This window comes from Neopelma chrysocephalum, unplaced genomic scaffold (assembly GCF_003984885.1).
Source record: "Neopelma chrysocephalum unplaced genomic scaffold, ASM398488v2 Primary Assembly neopelma1_117, whole genome shotgun sequence".
Classification (NCBI taxonomy): Eukaryota; Metazoa; Chordata; class Aves; order Passeriformes; family Pipridae; genus Neopelma; species Neopelma chrysocephalum.
This window is the reverse complement of record NW_020897779.1, coordinates 837,722-851,813: the sequence shown is the minus strand read 5'-3', so window position 1 is coordinate 851,813 and position 14,092 is coordinate 837,722. Positions and strand designations below refer to the sequence as shown.

The following is a 14,092-nucleotide window of genomic DNA, read 5'->3' as shown; positions in this document are numbered from 1 at the left end:
AACTTTACTGGCATTAAGCCAAAACGAAACAGATGGGGTGGTGAATAAGATGAGAACGTAACAAGTAGGATTGAGAGTGCTTAGAAGTAAGGAAAAAAAACCCACTGGAGTTTCCAAGCGCCACTGCTCAGCAGCACTGGGGCTTAGTTTATGGCAACAATAAGTGCATGTACCCAGGGTCCCTCACTGTTTTTCCAATGTCATCTGCTCTAACACACAATACCAACTAGAAATATGAAATCACTCACATTGAAGCAAAAAAAAAACCCCTTAAATCTTTGTATAAATAAGTTGTACCATGCACTAGCATTCTGTCATTAGGGTAGGAATGCATATGACAGTACAGGAAAGAAATTGATTAAAAAAATAATGTGCACTGGACTAACAGCCCCTCAGCCCTGGAATATACCATATCTCCTGCTGAACTTGAAACAGCAATGAAAAACAACTCATACACTGTTAGGGTAGGTCTGACAACAAGAACTTGTAAGATTCTGAATTGTTCCTTGAAGACACATATCTTCCTTCATTGCCTGCCCCTGCTGTAGCAGACCCTGCTTAGAGAGCAGGCTCAACTCCTAGCAGCTGCACCTTGAAGTCTCCTCTGTGACATATTCTTCTCATAGCTATGCAAAGGCAATCAGTCTTAGAAATTCTGGGCTTGCTATTAACAGCATTTCATTTCTGTAAAAAACAAAACACCTGAAGGTGTTTGGTTGCAAGATGCTGGGACTGTTTTTCATCTTTGAAAGGTTTATGACCATTAAGGAGTGATGTAGGAAAAACAAAAACAAAAAAAAAGCTGCAATCAAGACAGACAGGTCCAGATTCTGTGCTAACATGAGGCTGCACTGAACAGAATATACATAAAACATATTAAATATGATAACAGATGCACCTTGACAGCATTATTATGACTAGCCAGTTGCACAGCCAGATGAAGGTATTATTGCCTGCACAGCGAAAGTAACAGCATAGGACCTGAGGAAAACAAACCCCCAAACACACAATAATATACTGCCAGAGATTGTATTCACATACATTACAGAGCAGTCAGACACACCAGTAATTTCTGTGCCAAACCCACCTATCTAGAGGGAGAAACAGCACAGCTAATTGTGACAACAAATCATTAGGAACGCACACCAGATAAGCACGCCTACACTACCAGCAGTTTACGTGATCCTAATCCTCTCCAAATACATCTCAGCAGTAAAGGTAAAAAACGGGAGGCAGGAAAATTTGAGAGGAAAGTCTATTACCTTCCACCAATATCTTTCACAGAGTTGCTCCAAGTTTTGAAACAAGCAGAACATTAAATGCAACATGAGGAAATCCTTCTAATATCATAACCAACTTAACCTCCACTAATTTAACAGGCAAATATTATGGTTTGCTTACAATAAACATTTAACTGCAGCTTAAGTATATGTACCTGCAAAATCAATATAGATCACTACTTGCAAAGCTTGATTAGTCTGCTGGTAGCGAAAACAAATGTATCTGAATAACAGCAAAAACTAAACAGAGGTTATACTTATGATATCAGACTCAATGTGCACCTGACACCACCAGAAACACCACACAGAGGTAGGTTTTCATCACATGACCCTGTACCAAAGCGTACAATTGATCCTTAGGTAATGCAAAATGTCCCTCTCAGGCAAGTCCTCTCCCGTCTCTCCAAAGGGTGCTTTTGTGAGAAGCCTGTTCTTCCTCTTTCATCAAACATGGCCATTTCAAGTCACTTTTCATAGCTGAGGTCAACAGTAACCTTCCTTGGAGAACAGTATTTAACCTTGAAAAAACTCAGGCATACAGCAAACTGATAACATCTGTTGCTCAATGGTCTTGTTATAACCTATTATATTAGGTTATCAAAAAGCCCACAGCCTGAAATCACTCATTTTAAACCTCCATTCCAGAGAAAACGGTGCTCATCGTACCTATTCAAAACATTTTATGATACATGCAGTCACCATAATTAAAAAGGATTAAATAAACTTGTCCAAAAGCTATTTAGAGTTTAGAAACATAACAGTAAGTTCCTGATTAGAGATTTGGCAATTTGATTCAAATTCTGGAAGACAGGGTTTTTTGCTGGGAAAATTCACGCCACAGATTTGCCATACAGACTTCATATTACCAAGTACTTTCATAATAAAAACTAGCGTAAGTGGGGCAACTGCCACTTGCTGCACTGATATGTCATATCAGACTAAATAAGACTAAATGGGACAAATTTTTTTTTCAGTTTTCAAGCCCAGTGCTGATCACAGCAGCGACTGCTTGTTATTACACAGAAGAGATTTCCTGGGACTGACAAAAACATGACAAATCATGCCAACTGTTAGTCACTTAAAACATCCCTCTACAGCCCTTCTGTAACCATTTTCCCATTTTTGTAAGGAACTCTTCCCCCTAGTTGGAGCATGGTCAGGGGAGCAGGTTCAACCTTCCTCTGCTGCTTGCATTTCTACAGTTTCATTCTCTGATCTTCAGTCTCACCCTTTTTTAGTTTGCAGACAGCTGGCTAAAGAAACTTTCCTGTCTGACCACTCAGGAGCCACTCTGGCCACTCACACCACCGGGCTTTTGTACCCTGACAGGCTGTGTTCCTCTTGTGTTCTTCATGCCCTCTTGGTCAATGGTGATATTTGGTCTGGGGTCTTCTCATGTCTTATCTGGATTCTACAGAGTTTCTAGATGAACCAGCCACCCGGCGCTGCAGATCCCCATGCCCTTTGTTTGGCAAAGGGTTGGCACCAATTTGTGGCCCCTTGCCTGGGGCTCCAGACATTTACCCCCACCCTGGGCACAATCTGCAGCTCACACTGAAGCTGCACACCAGCTACTTGCTTTGTTGTGTTCCTCAACAGTCCTCCCTTTCTTTTAATTAAGGATATCTACCAATATAGTAAGAGGAAAAAGGAAAAACTTTTGAGGCATTTAACCACTGCCCTTCTACATTATTACAAGTAACAAACTTAACAGAATTAAAACTAACAAGATTGCCTAAGGGCAGAGTACAAGGTTATAGATTCCCATGCACAAATACTTAAATTATTCCCAATAGAAAATCATGAAGGATTCTCAGACATCAGTCATTTATCAACTGGTTGATCATCACTACTCGTTTGATGTGAGAATGGCGTATTCAATTTTCCTTACCTACATCTTTAACAGCAAACTAGGAACACAGTAAAACAGTACATGGCCCTTCCCATTTAGGTTCTAATTTGGATTTTCAAGAGAATGCCTTAATTAACACTTCACCTTTAGGCTGTATATCATGTACCTGTGTTTCAGGTGGTGTGGTTTGATACCACTGACCGCACTTACTCTGCTTTTTGAACCCTTTCTGCATATATAAAACATACTGCGTCAAGCGTTCACATCTATCCAATAAGCTGCACTTCACTAGGATGTAAGTCCCTGGCACAGCTAAACGCCTTCCAAAGAGAGTTTGTGATTCTTTTTATGATGCTGCATAAATTCCTGGAGCCACCCATACCTTTTGTATTTGGTTAGCTACTGCCTCTGTCCCTCCCATTGGCTTTATCACGAAATCACCTAGCTACAGTTATTAAATATTTCTTGGGCAGAACCAGTTTTCACCCAATTGTCCCTATTCCATCATCATTTTGGGCTGCTTCCAACTTTTCCCACTGTCCATTTTTTTCAGTTGAGCAGTCCTTCTCATACACAGTCCTGCAGTCTGTCAAATTTGTCCATTCCCTCTGGTCACTGCCAGAGCCACAACAGCACATTGTCCCAGAGGCTGCCTGGCTGCAGCCTTTGCAGCTGCACCAGCGAGGGCAATTTCTACTGACTCCTGTAGTGCCTCTGGTGTGGCCTGGGCAATGCATTACAGCAATTTCTGCAGGTAACTGCAATTCTAGCAAATTGCATATTTCCTCTTCATTACATACTCTCTTCCTCTGCTGATGTAAAAAATCCCCATTCTTTCCATAAGACTCTTGCTTTTAGTAGTCCAAAGGCATACCAAGAGTCCATATAGATGTTAACTTATTTTCCTTTGAAAACTCTTGGTGCAGCGATGCCACAACAGCTCGAGCTGGGGCCTCCGAGGAAGGACCTCCAACAAAGGAATCCCTGGGATATTGTACCGTCATAGTCTGTGCACCCATTTCAATGGTGATATTTAGTCTCTCGCTGTTCACTGGCTCCTGCAGAGTCAGTCTCTGGGTGACCAGCCACGCCCTGGCTGGCACAGCAAGTCCCCGTGCCCTTTGTCAGGCAAAGGGTTGGTGCCAATCCATGGTCCCTTGCCGGGGGCTCCCGTCATTTCCCCTCATGCCAGGTATAACCTGCAGCTTGCACTGCAGCTACATAACAAAATGCCTGCACTAGGTGCATTCCTCAACACTGATGACTTGCCCAAAGGTGATACCATCACAGCTGGTTCACTTTTTCTTCTACCCTTGGGAAATGCCAGTGCATTCTCAACCATACTCAATGGTTCCCTGAGCTTTTTTCTCAAAGACAAAAGTCCCCAGAGGCATAAAACATGGTTTTAGATAGGAAGTTCAAATTTCATTGTTATTTGACAATCTACTGTTCTAGAGGAATTTGTTCCCTTTATAGTTAATATTTAAAGACAATATTAAGAAAAAGAACAATAATATCAAGACTGATAATGGCCTGCACCTGCTTCTCGATATGCCAGAACGTCCTAGAAAAACTCTTGGACGTGCAAGCATGGTCTGTTTAATTTCTTTCTGCACCACTGTATGATTCAGTTTCCAAGGAGAAGGGGTGTTACTAAGATTATGGGAGAGTTTTACAAGCTGGTCTGGACTGCCTCTATATAAGCCATTTCCACATGTGTCAATGATGCCATCTAGTTCACAACAGTCAGTATCTGCTTACACACTCCCAGAACATGCAAATAATCGCTTCCCCTCCATAAGTTTTCTTATCTGTTGAGTTAAGCAGTTCTATGACTTAGGTATGTGTCCTTTCATTCCGCAATTAGATTTTACACCAGCTTGTTGTGTCATGGAAAAACAAACCTAACAAGCGACAAAACCCCCCAGAGCAATTAAGCAAACAAAAAACAACCCAAAAAACCCCCAACAAAACTTTAAAATGTGTTCTTCGGGACAGATCCATTGTAATAAACCATATTTGTACTTTGATACTTAATCTGACAGTGTTATGTCAGGTTTTTACATATTATAGAACACATACACTCAGAATTTGTTTCTTTGAAAAAACATAATAAATCTTACGCCATATTTCAATGTGAGAACAATTTTCAACTCATAGCTGTAATAAAGTAGTGGAAAACTAAATTTTGTACATGAGTTGGCCAATGGTCATAGCAATTTTTCAAACCTACCTCAACCTGCAGTGAGTAATTGTGCATTCTGTCCTCAGCTTGCCAGAGTAAGCTGGCTACTGCTGGATGCTTCTAATAATAAATGCTCCACAGATAGAACAATTACTGGTTCAAGTCCAGCCTGGGATGTTTGGAGGGGGGAAAACGTATATCATTTCATCCCAATCAGAGGTAGCAAGGTTAAAGAAAATCTGTTTTGCAAAAGAAGCAACAAGCACACTAGAAATACCAGCTTCTGAGTTGCTACCAGATTTGAAAATATGCTTCAGGACCTACACATGCCAGATAGCCCTGAGCCCTGGAAACCAAATGCCTCCTGTCATTTCCCTCAGATCAACTGTCACAAGAGTGAGAAACTACTTGACTACCTGCCCTTTGCATTTCCACCTTTTACATTTTCTTTTTTGTCCTGTTAGCTTAATAGACAAAGCCCCATAAATCTCATCTCTGCTTGAGAAGCAATCACTCCTGATTCTTTATGGACATGAAGAACAACAGAAAGAAAAAGTGCATCTTCAACAAAAAGCTTCTTAATACAACCAAACTCATGTTCAGACATCTATGAATAAGTCATACAGGTCATGCATACAGAGCAGAATATTGCTGCAGAGAGAAGCAGAAAAAAAGGGAGGCAATTTTGTCCTTGCCTACTGGTGAGAGATAGTAGAGCCCAATAAGGAGCCAGCATCTGTATCTCATGGTCACTAAAAATCCTGGAGCACAGAAAAAGGCTGAAAGGTGCCTTCCAGCCACCTGAAAACTAAACTCCTTAAAATGAATGTATCTTAGCCAAAAGAAACACCGAAAATCGAGGGAATGTAGTGTAGAAGTATGATGAAAATTTAAGAAACTGAAGGGCTCTGCCATTCTAGCTCACCTTCTGCCAGAAAGCTGCAGCCTGACAACTGCAAATTAGTTTTTCATGAGTGTTTTCTTTAAGGACACGACCTAGAACAAGGGAGATGGTGAATTCTAGATCTCTTGTTCTTTTCAGATCAAGGTGGGGCACCTTTAAGAAGGCATGCTTTAGGTACTGCAAACTTTACTAAAAGTAAACAACAACAACAACAAAAACAAAAGTCACATTTTAGACACTAATGAATGAAAGTTGAGAATCAATGATAGCACTGTTACACCACATCACCTACATTCCTTCCCCCATAAATCTTACAAACAGACACTGATCATGGATCCACAACTTCAGGTTCCTGGTTGGTCAATCTAAAAACCTGCCTGCAATGGACAGACAAGAAAGATTGATTAGAGAAAAGATAAGAAAGAAGATGCCAAGGATTTTTGCTTGCTGTTTATTTTAAAGAGCTCTGCAGAGGATCTGGAAAATCAGAGTCTCCCACAACAGAAATCTAAAAATTAAAAAGTAAACTGAGTGGCTGGCAGAGGGGAGAAGTCCTGATTTACAGACCTATTAGAAAAGGCTAGGTGCTTTTAGGATGACTCAACAAGCACACAGATACGTCCGTCTCACTAATAACAATGTTTCTGGACAGGTGTGGTATGAAAACAAAGGCCTTGAAAATTCAGATGTCCCATGATTAAAACAAAGTTTAATAATGAATCTAGAACTAATAAGTAGCCAAAAGAGAGGAAAACACACAGGAATGCAGAGCTAGGCTTCACAACAGAGTGCTGTTACCAGTGGCGTGACACAGCTTGTGTACATAGAAAATTATTCAGGGCAACAAATAAAAAGGCTGAAAAACTGCAGACTGCAACACCAAGAAGGGTGTAAGTAGGACAAACATGTTGTACATGCCTTCTTAGCCTTTCCTTAAGCATCATCTCTTGGTCACTGGTAGGGAAAGGACTGGAGCAATCCAGAGTTTTGGCCTGAGCAGTTGAATTTACGATCGTATAATCAAAACCTTTTCACTAGACATCAGTGTCTCCTTATCCTTCTGCAGTCTTTTCAGACCCAGCTGGTAGGCCACTGAAACTTTCAACACAGCCTCCCTCCGGGCTGACTGTGAGCCTCAGAACATCCACTGTTGCACGGACAGTGAGCAGTCCACTTCCATCTGTCGTGGCTGACACTAGACCTCTTTCATAAGGGTAGGATGCCCCATTTCTTCAAAGAGGAAAGCTGCGTCCACAGGCATTCTCTCTGCTCCCCGTTGTACCTATCCGGCTCGTGTCAGCCCATGATCCACAGTTTGTTCCTTTCACATTGTTCACCAGATTAAAGATGACGCAGCCTGACACCAAAAGGAAAGCGTTTCCAAACACATCTTATTCGATTAGATCTACAGTCCATCACGCTGTCAACATCTTCCTCCTCAGCTACAGAAAAGATCCTTTCCCATGTATGCAAGTCTTGAGTAGTGTAGAAGGCCTAATGGAAAACAGTGCAGAACTGGGTAAGACCAAAAGGGATTAAGGGATTGTGAATCTGATGAAAAAAGCTACTGTAGCAGTTTTATTTTTCCCCATCAAGTCTATTGCTGTATCTGCCGGTCTCCAAAAAAACAGAAGAGGTTATGTGAAAAAAACTATTGACACACTGAGTTCCAAGTCACATTGTTATTGCTTTATTATTTTACATATTTTCTTGGATAACTGTCATGGGTCTCAACAGTGTGATACACAGGCTGTATGTGGGCACTGTTGTGGAGAAGACCAAGAGCTGGCCTGAACAACAAGAAGGTCTGCCACTGTCCAGTTTGTGGTTGGGGAGACTCCTACAGACAAGGGAATCTTAATGTGGGTTCAGACACGTGGTGTAAAAATCCCATCATTTCCCTCACCTCCCACCTCTCCTCCTTAATGCTTCAATAAATATCCAACAGATCCTCCCATTCTTTTTCTGCCCTAGGGAGGGAGGCCTCACAGCTGGCCTTCCTTATTCCTCCCTCCCAAAGCAATCTTAAACATGTATTCCAAATGGACAGTGTCCCACAATGACATGTAAGGGGATTTCATAAAGTTTCAGAGGAATACCCACTTTTTGGTTATTTTTGACAGAAGGAGGGAAGCACTAATCATGTCCATTCCGTATCTTGTTCAGTAAACTAGCAGAGCTAAAACAGCCCTTTAGCAAATGCTTCCACAATCCCTCCAGCAAATATTGGGCTGTGCCTTCCAGTGTTCAAAGTAGAAGATACCAAGAAAGCCAATACACCATTAAAAATGAGGGAACAGTTTACAAAGCCCTTGAGGACTTTAAAAGCCTTTATTTCCCTATACGGCCCTATTTTCTGTCCCCTGCTCTGTTTTCAGAGTGAATCGATGTTACTGAAAGGTCACTGTGGAGCTCTGGCAAACAAATCTCATCTGGGAGCTCCCCAGGACAAAGAGCCATTCCCAAAGTGTTTTTCTGGACCCTGCACATGTAACAATTGCTTCCACTGGAGAAGAGCTCTGTGCTGCCTTTTACACTTGCCTTCACTAATAAACATTGGGGTTGGGGTGGAGAGGGAAGAGGAAGGAAATCCACACATCGGCCACGAGCACCACTTCATTAGCACCAACCCTGGGGGCTGATGAAATAGATTTCTTAACACCACAGACACTCCTTTCTGGAGGACCAAGAGCATTGATGGGGATCTGACTTTCCTCTTGATGACTATTTCAAGAAAAAAAGGCTAGGCAGGTGTCCCCAAGACTGATCCCTGAAAAAAGTGTCCTACAAGGGAATTCCAGTGGTTTTCTTTGCCAGTCAGAGAAGAGGAATTTTGCCTATTCCTTAAGGAATGAGATTATCATAAAGCATGTAAAAGCACATAGAATAGAAAAGTACCAGCAGTGGACACCACATACACCATTCATGAGCATTGCATCTCCAAAATTTCTAATCCCACATACATCAGCATGAGGATGCTCCTTATGAGATGGATGGTCACTGGCACACAAAGGAAAAAAAGCCAAAACATGAACACATCGTTCCTATTCTACCTCTCTTATACTGAGAGAGGGTCTCAAAAGAAGGTGACACACTGAAATGTGGTGAGTAACTACTAGTGAGACAGTCCTGATGCTCTTTAGTCAGAGCACCTCTATAGGCACAGCACTTACAAGCATTAATCTTGTCAGAGCGCTAGCACATCCTGTTGCACACACAACATGAGGTCCTTGGGCTCAAAATCTCTGTTGTGACTCACTGAGAAGTTTGTTGCTAAAAGGCAGCATTTTCAGTGACAGTAAAAGGAATGTAAAGAAATCCACATTAAATGGTAAAATTAGAAAGCTTTTCCTTCTACCAATCAAATTGTCTGTACTCCCTCCTTGCAAGCCTAAGGAAATTCAAAAATATAGGAAAAACATATTAATATAGAGCTGGTTTGGAATGTTCAGAAACATGATACCAACAGGTTTTGATGTCCCTACCCTCCCAGAAACCACAGTGGGCCTTGAATTTGGCATGCAAATAGCTCAGCAACACTGTCAGAGCAGCAATGTCACTCCATCGCTTCACACAGCATTCTGGTTCCCTGTTAAATACAAGATGCACTTCAAGGTCATAGTGTTCGTCTTGAGAGTTCTCAGTGGGTCTGACCCAGGTTACCGGATACCTCCTCTCCCAGAATGCAGGGAAAGCAGAATAACTACGGACACATTCAGCAATGCCAACTTGGGCACCACGAGCAGTAAGGACACAATAGCAGGAGCCTTCGAGCCCCAAAGCTGCAGCAGACACGGAGATTACATACAAGAGCACCACGTCCCACCTCGCGAGAGAGAAGAAACTCATCCTCCTGCCTCAACCCCGAGCACTAGGGAGTTATCCCAGCGTAACGCGATGGAAACGCTCCCTCCCCAGAGACCTCTACGGAACGGTCTGGCTTTCCACATGCAGCTGAACAGGCACCCGGTGGCCCCGGGAAGGATGCTGTGCCAAGCCTCGGGCGGCACGTGGCCCCCCCCGAGGTCGCTGACACCCTCCGTGGGTTTCCCTGGAGCCCGGCCCGGCAGAAGGCCGCGGGTGCCCTCGAAGTCGGCCCCCGCCCGGCACCACCCGGCGGGGCCGCTCCCCCCGGCAGAGCCTCTCAGGGCGCGGGGCGCCCCCGCTCCGGCCCCGCACGGCACAGCGAGACCACAGCCCGCCCCCACCGTGGGACCCCCGGGCACCGCGGGACCTCTGGCCCGGGCAGGGGGCAGCGGTGAGGGGCGGCGATGAGGGGCGGCGGTGAGGGACAGCGGCGAGGGGCGGCCACCGCCCCGGACCCCGCCCTGCCCTCACCTCGGGCCATCCCGCCTCCCCCCGCCGAGGAGGTGGCCGCGTCCGCCCCTGCACTGCAGCTGCCGGCACACCGCCCCTCTCGACAGATGGTTCGCCCCGCCCTGCCCGCCTTCTCATTGGTGGCACTGGCCTGTCACTCCGCTTCTGGCCCGCCCCGCTCCGCGGGCACGCTGGGAAAGCGAGTCCCGCATGCGGGACCCTCTCTCTTCGCCAGGAGACGCCGGGTGGGGCTATGAACTACATCTCCCACAGTGCCCCGCGCGCAGCCGCGGCGCGGCCCGGCCCGGTGCGGTCTCGGCCCCGCAGCTCCCCGGCCGCCGGCGGGACGGGCCCTCCCTCCCTCCTCCCAACACCCGTGCCCGCTGCGGCCCGGCTCGGCCCGGCTCACCTGGCCCCGCCGCCGCCGGCGCCTTCCGCTGCGGCCGGCGCAGGCAGCCCATGCCCCGCGCCCCTCAGTGCGGCTCGTCGGGCGCGGTGCCGCCGGCCCGGTGCGCTGCGGCTGCGGCTGTGGGACGGGCCGGCCCCGGGCGCATCCTCCCCCTCGGAGCCGCGGCGGGCGGCGGGATTCGCCCACAATGCACCGCGCGCCGCACCGACAGCATCAGCCTGACATCACCCGCGGGCCGCCCCCGCCCGGCCGGGCCCGCCCCGGGCCCGCCCCGCCGCCTCCGGCAGCCGGCACCGGGCACCGCGCTGGCGGCACAAGGAGCTGGGCACTGCAGCGCGCCGGGACACCGGGTGCTGGGCAGCGCACCGGTGTGGTACGGGGCTGTGCCCAGCCCTGGGACCGGGAACGGGACCGGCACGGCGCTGCCCCGCCCTAGAATCAGGAACGGCACCGGCACCGCCGGCGAGATAACGGGTCCTGCCGGGACGAAGACTGGTGCTCGTCTCTGCACTGCTGGGATAAGCACTGGCATCACCAGCGTGCCCCTGGACACTGCACTGCCGGGGGACTGGGACCAGCACTGGCACTACCTGCACAGGGCCGGGTGACTGCACTTTTGGGACCAAGACCAGAGTCAGCATATCTCCCTGGGGCTGGATTGCATTGCACTGAGACTGGTGGAGTCAGCCCTAGCAGCGCTGGTCTGCAGTTTTTTACCCCAGTGCTCTGGGGCCAGGGCCAGCAAGGGACTGGTGCATTACAGTGCATCACAAATAGCAGCACCACCATGGTCTGGGATGGACACAGTACTGGGACCAGGACCAGCACTACCAGCATTGGCCCAGACACTGCACCATCAGGATCAGCAGTGTTCCCCATCTGCACTGGGCCAGACCTTGCCTTACCAGGGCTGGGAACAGGCCCAGCAGCTCACAGCTGGGTCCAGCAGCAGTGCTACCAAAACTGCACCACACAGAGAAATGGCTCCCACAAGTGAGCCTCTCCCTGCATGCAGCCGAGAAGTGTGCCTGTCCCTGTTCCCCCACCTTGAGATGCACAGCTCCAGAGGTGCACCCTGCTCCAGAGATGTGCCGTTCTCCATGCTCCAGCTCACTGCCACTCATGGTGTACTTGAAGCATATGCTGTGCCATGTGCACGGCTGTGCTTTCTTATTCCCTTTCAAGCCATATGTGTGTGTCAAATCATCTGTATGCCCAACTGGACCACATACTTATGCCCCAAACTGTGGATGTGCACGGCCCATGCACAAAACACACTGCAAGGGACACTGCTCCTAGGCCCTCTCTGAAGACTTGCAACACAGCAGTATTTTTTCCCTGCCCCCACCAGAGTGACCCAACCCGATGTTGATCTGCAGATGAAAGTTCCCATCTGATCTCATGCATGAGATGTCACACCAGCTTCCACAGGGCTGCAGTGCTCCCCAGTACCTTGTGGGACATATCTTCTAGCCAGGACTCTTCCCTTCCCCCCACCAAAGCAGTCCCTTGTGGCCAGGGTGGTAACCGAGGGGATACCTTGTGAAGATTGACATACCTGTGGGTGTGCTTGTGCAAAGGCAGATCCACCACAACCATGGCCAACCCCAGCCACTCAGACTCAGGAGAACAGGGCTACCAGGCCCCCATGATGTTCCTGCACTGGCTGGAGGCGGCCCTGGGCCTCCTGCATTGAGGGCTTGCTCAATGGAAACATTCTGCAGAGACTCCAGGGAATCTCCAGCCGTGTAGTAGCTCATCCTCCAGGTCCCAGGGTGTAACACAACCCTTCATTGGCAGCTGCACCCTCATGCCCAGGTGCCTGTCACTCCAAGTGTATGATTGAGAGATAATTGGCAGTTGCCATGTGAGCTCTCTGTGCTGCACGTCAAGACCCCATCACTTCTATTCCCAAGCACTGGCTCATGCTCCTGGGTTTGAGAAACAAGGGAACCAGGCAAACAAAAAGGAGTTACAGGAGCTGTCCTCCCCCAAAAGGCCATCTTACATGCTTCTTGGTGCCCTTCAGACCTCTATGCTGGTAGAGCACCAAGAACACACCCAGTAGCAGAGTTGGACTGAAAAAGATTATGATGGTCCCGAGGGCACTAATAAGCCTTAATGGCCCTTACCAGCCTCACCAAGAGCTCTGCCCACACCCTACCCATGGGCTCATGAGCTCCATTTCACTTTAGTCTTCAGTCCCTGCCTGAGAAATGCTGCACTGATCTCCAGCTCAGCCATATCTGTACCTGTCCCTGGATCTGGACCTGCGGATAGAAATCCTGGATTGACCTTGAAACTGTCTTGTCATTATGGCCCTGTCTAGGAATCACTGGTAAGTGTCTGAGCCAGGCTACCATCACTGGACCTGATCCACTAATTGACTACTTGGCTTGATCTCACACCTGTCTCGTGACTTGAGCTTTTGGTTGAACCTTTCTGCCACCACTGCATCCACCTGGGCCCTGGCTGGGGAAAGCCTTGCCTTGGTGGCAGAGCTAACTTCAGAATTAGGACAGGGACTTGTCCAGGCCTGTTTGGAAGACCTCCAGGGGTGAAGAGACTTCACTCTACACTACCTGTGTCCCTTCACCCCTCTCCTTGGAAAGTGGTTTTTCTTTCAATCACATTTATGTTGCAACCTGTGTCTCTGATCTTAATTGAAATGAGAAGGCAATGCCAGTTTATGAGCTGAAGTGAAGGTCAAGTAATAACTGGAGGTTTCCTAACCTCTTCAGTCGTTTCCACCAGGCAACAGGCCATGAGAGGGTCTCTGACATATGTCAACACTGAGCCCAGAACATCAGTACCAAGCTGGAGGGGATGGAAAGCTTTGATGCTGGAGCCTTCAGTCCACCCTCAGGTTGGGCAGCCCAAGTACTGCCCAAGAGGAAGCCAGTGTAATGTGATGATTCTTCAACAAGGACTTTTTGGAACAAAGCGCATAGCAAAACCAGTGCAGACTTCTGGTGCAGGAGCCAATGGGGAGGGAAGTTCAGGGTTGATCAGTATCAGCAACAGCACTGAATCCCCTTGGTTTGAAATCCAAACTTGAGCAGAAAACTCTTGTGAATGGGACAGCTGATGGCCTGACCAAAAAAATGACACATGAGCATGAGCATGAGCATGAGCAGGGAAGCAT

At 47.4% G+C, this 14,092-nt stretch overlaps 1 protein-coding gene across 2 annotated transcripts in view; it reads right to left on the bottom strand.

The window, feature by feature from the left end:
- The window catches only part of TTBK1 (tau tubulin kinase 1), a 110,062-nt gene extending 98,945 nt beyond the window's left edge, over nt 1-11,117 (bottom strand). Inside the window, exon 1 of one of the 2 annotated variants that reach the window (XM_027696915.1) lies at nt 10,948-11,117. The gene's annotated coding sequence lies outside the window, so the exon portion shown is untranslated. Of the gene's footprint in view, nt 1-10,559; nt 10,646-10,947 lie in introns of those variants that run through there. The other variant, XM_027696912.1, reaches the window with a different exon arrangement.
- Between the last annotated feature and the right edge of the window lie 2,975 nt (nt 11,118-14,092).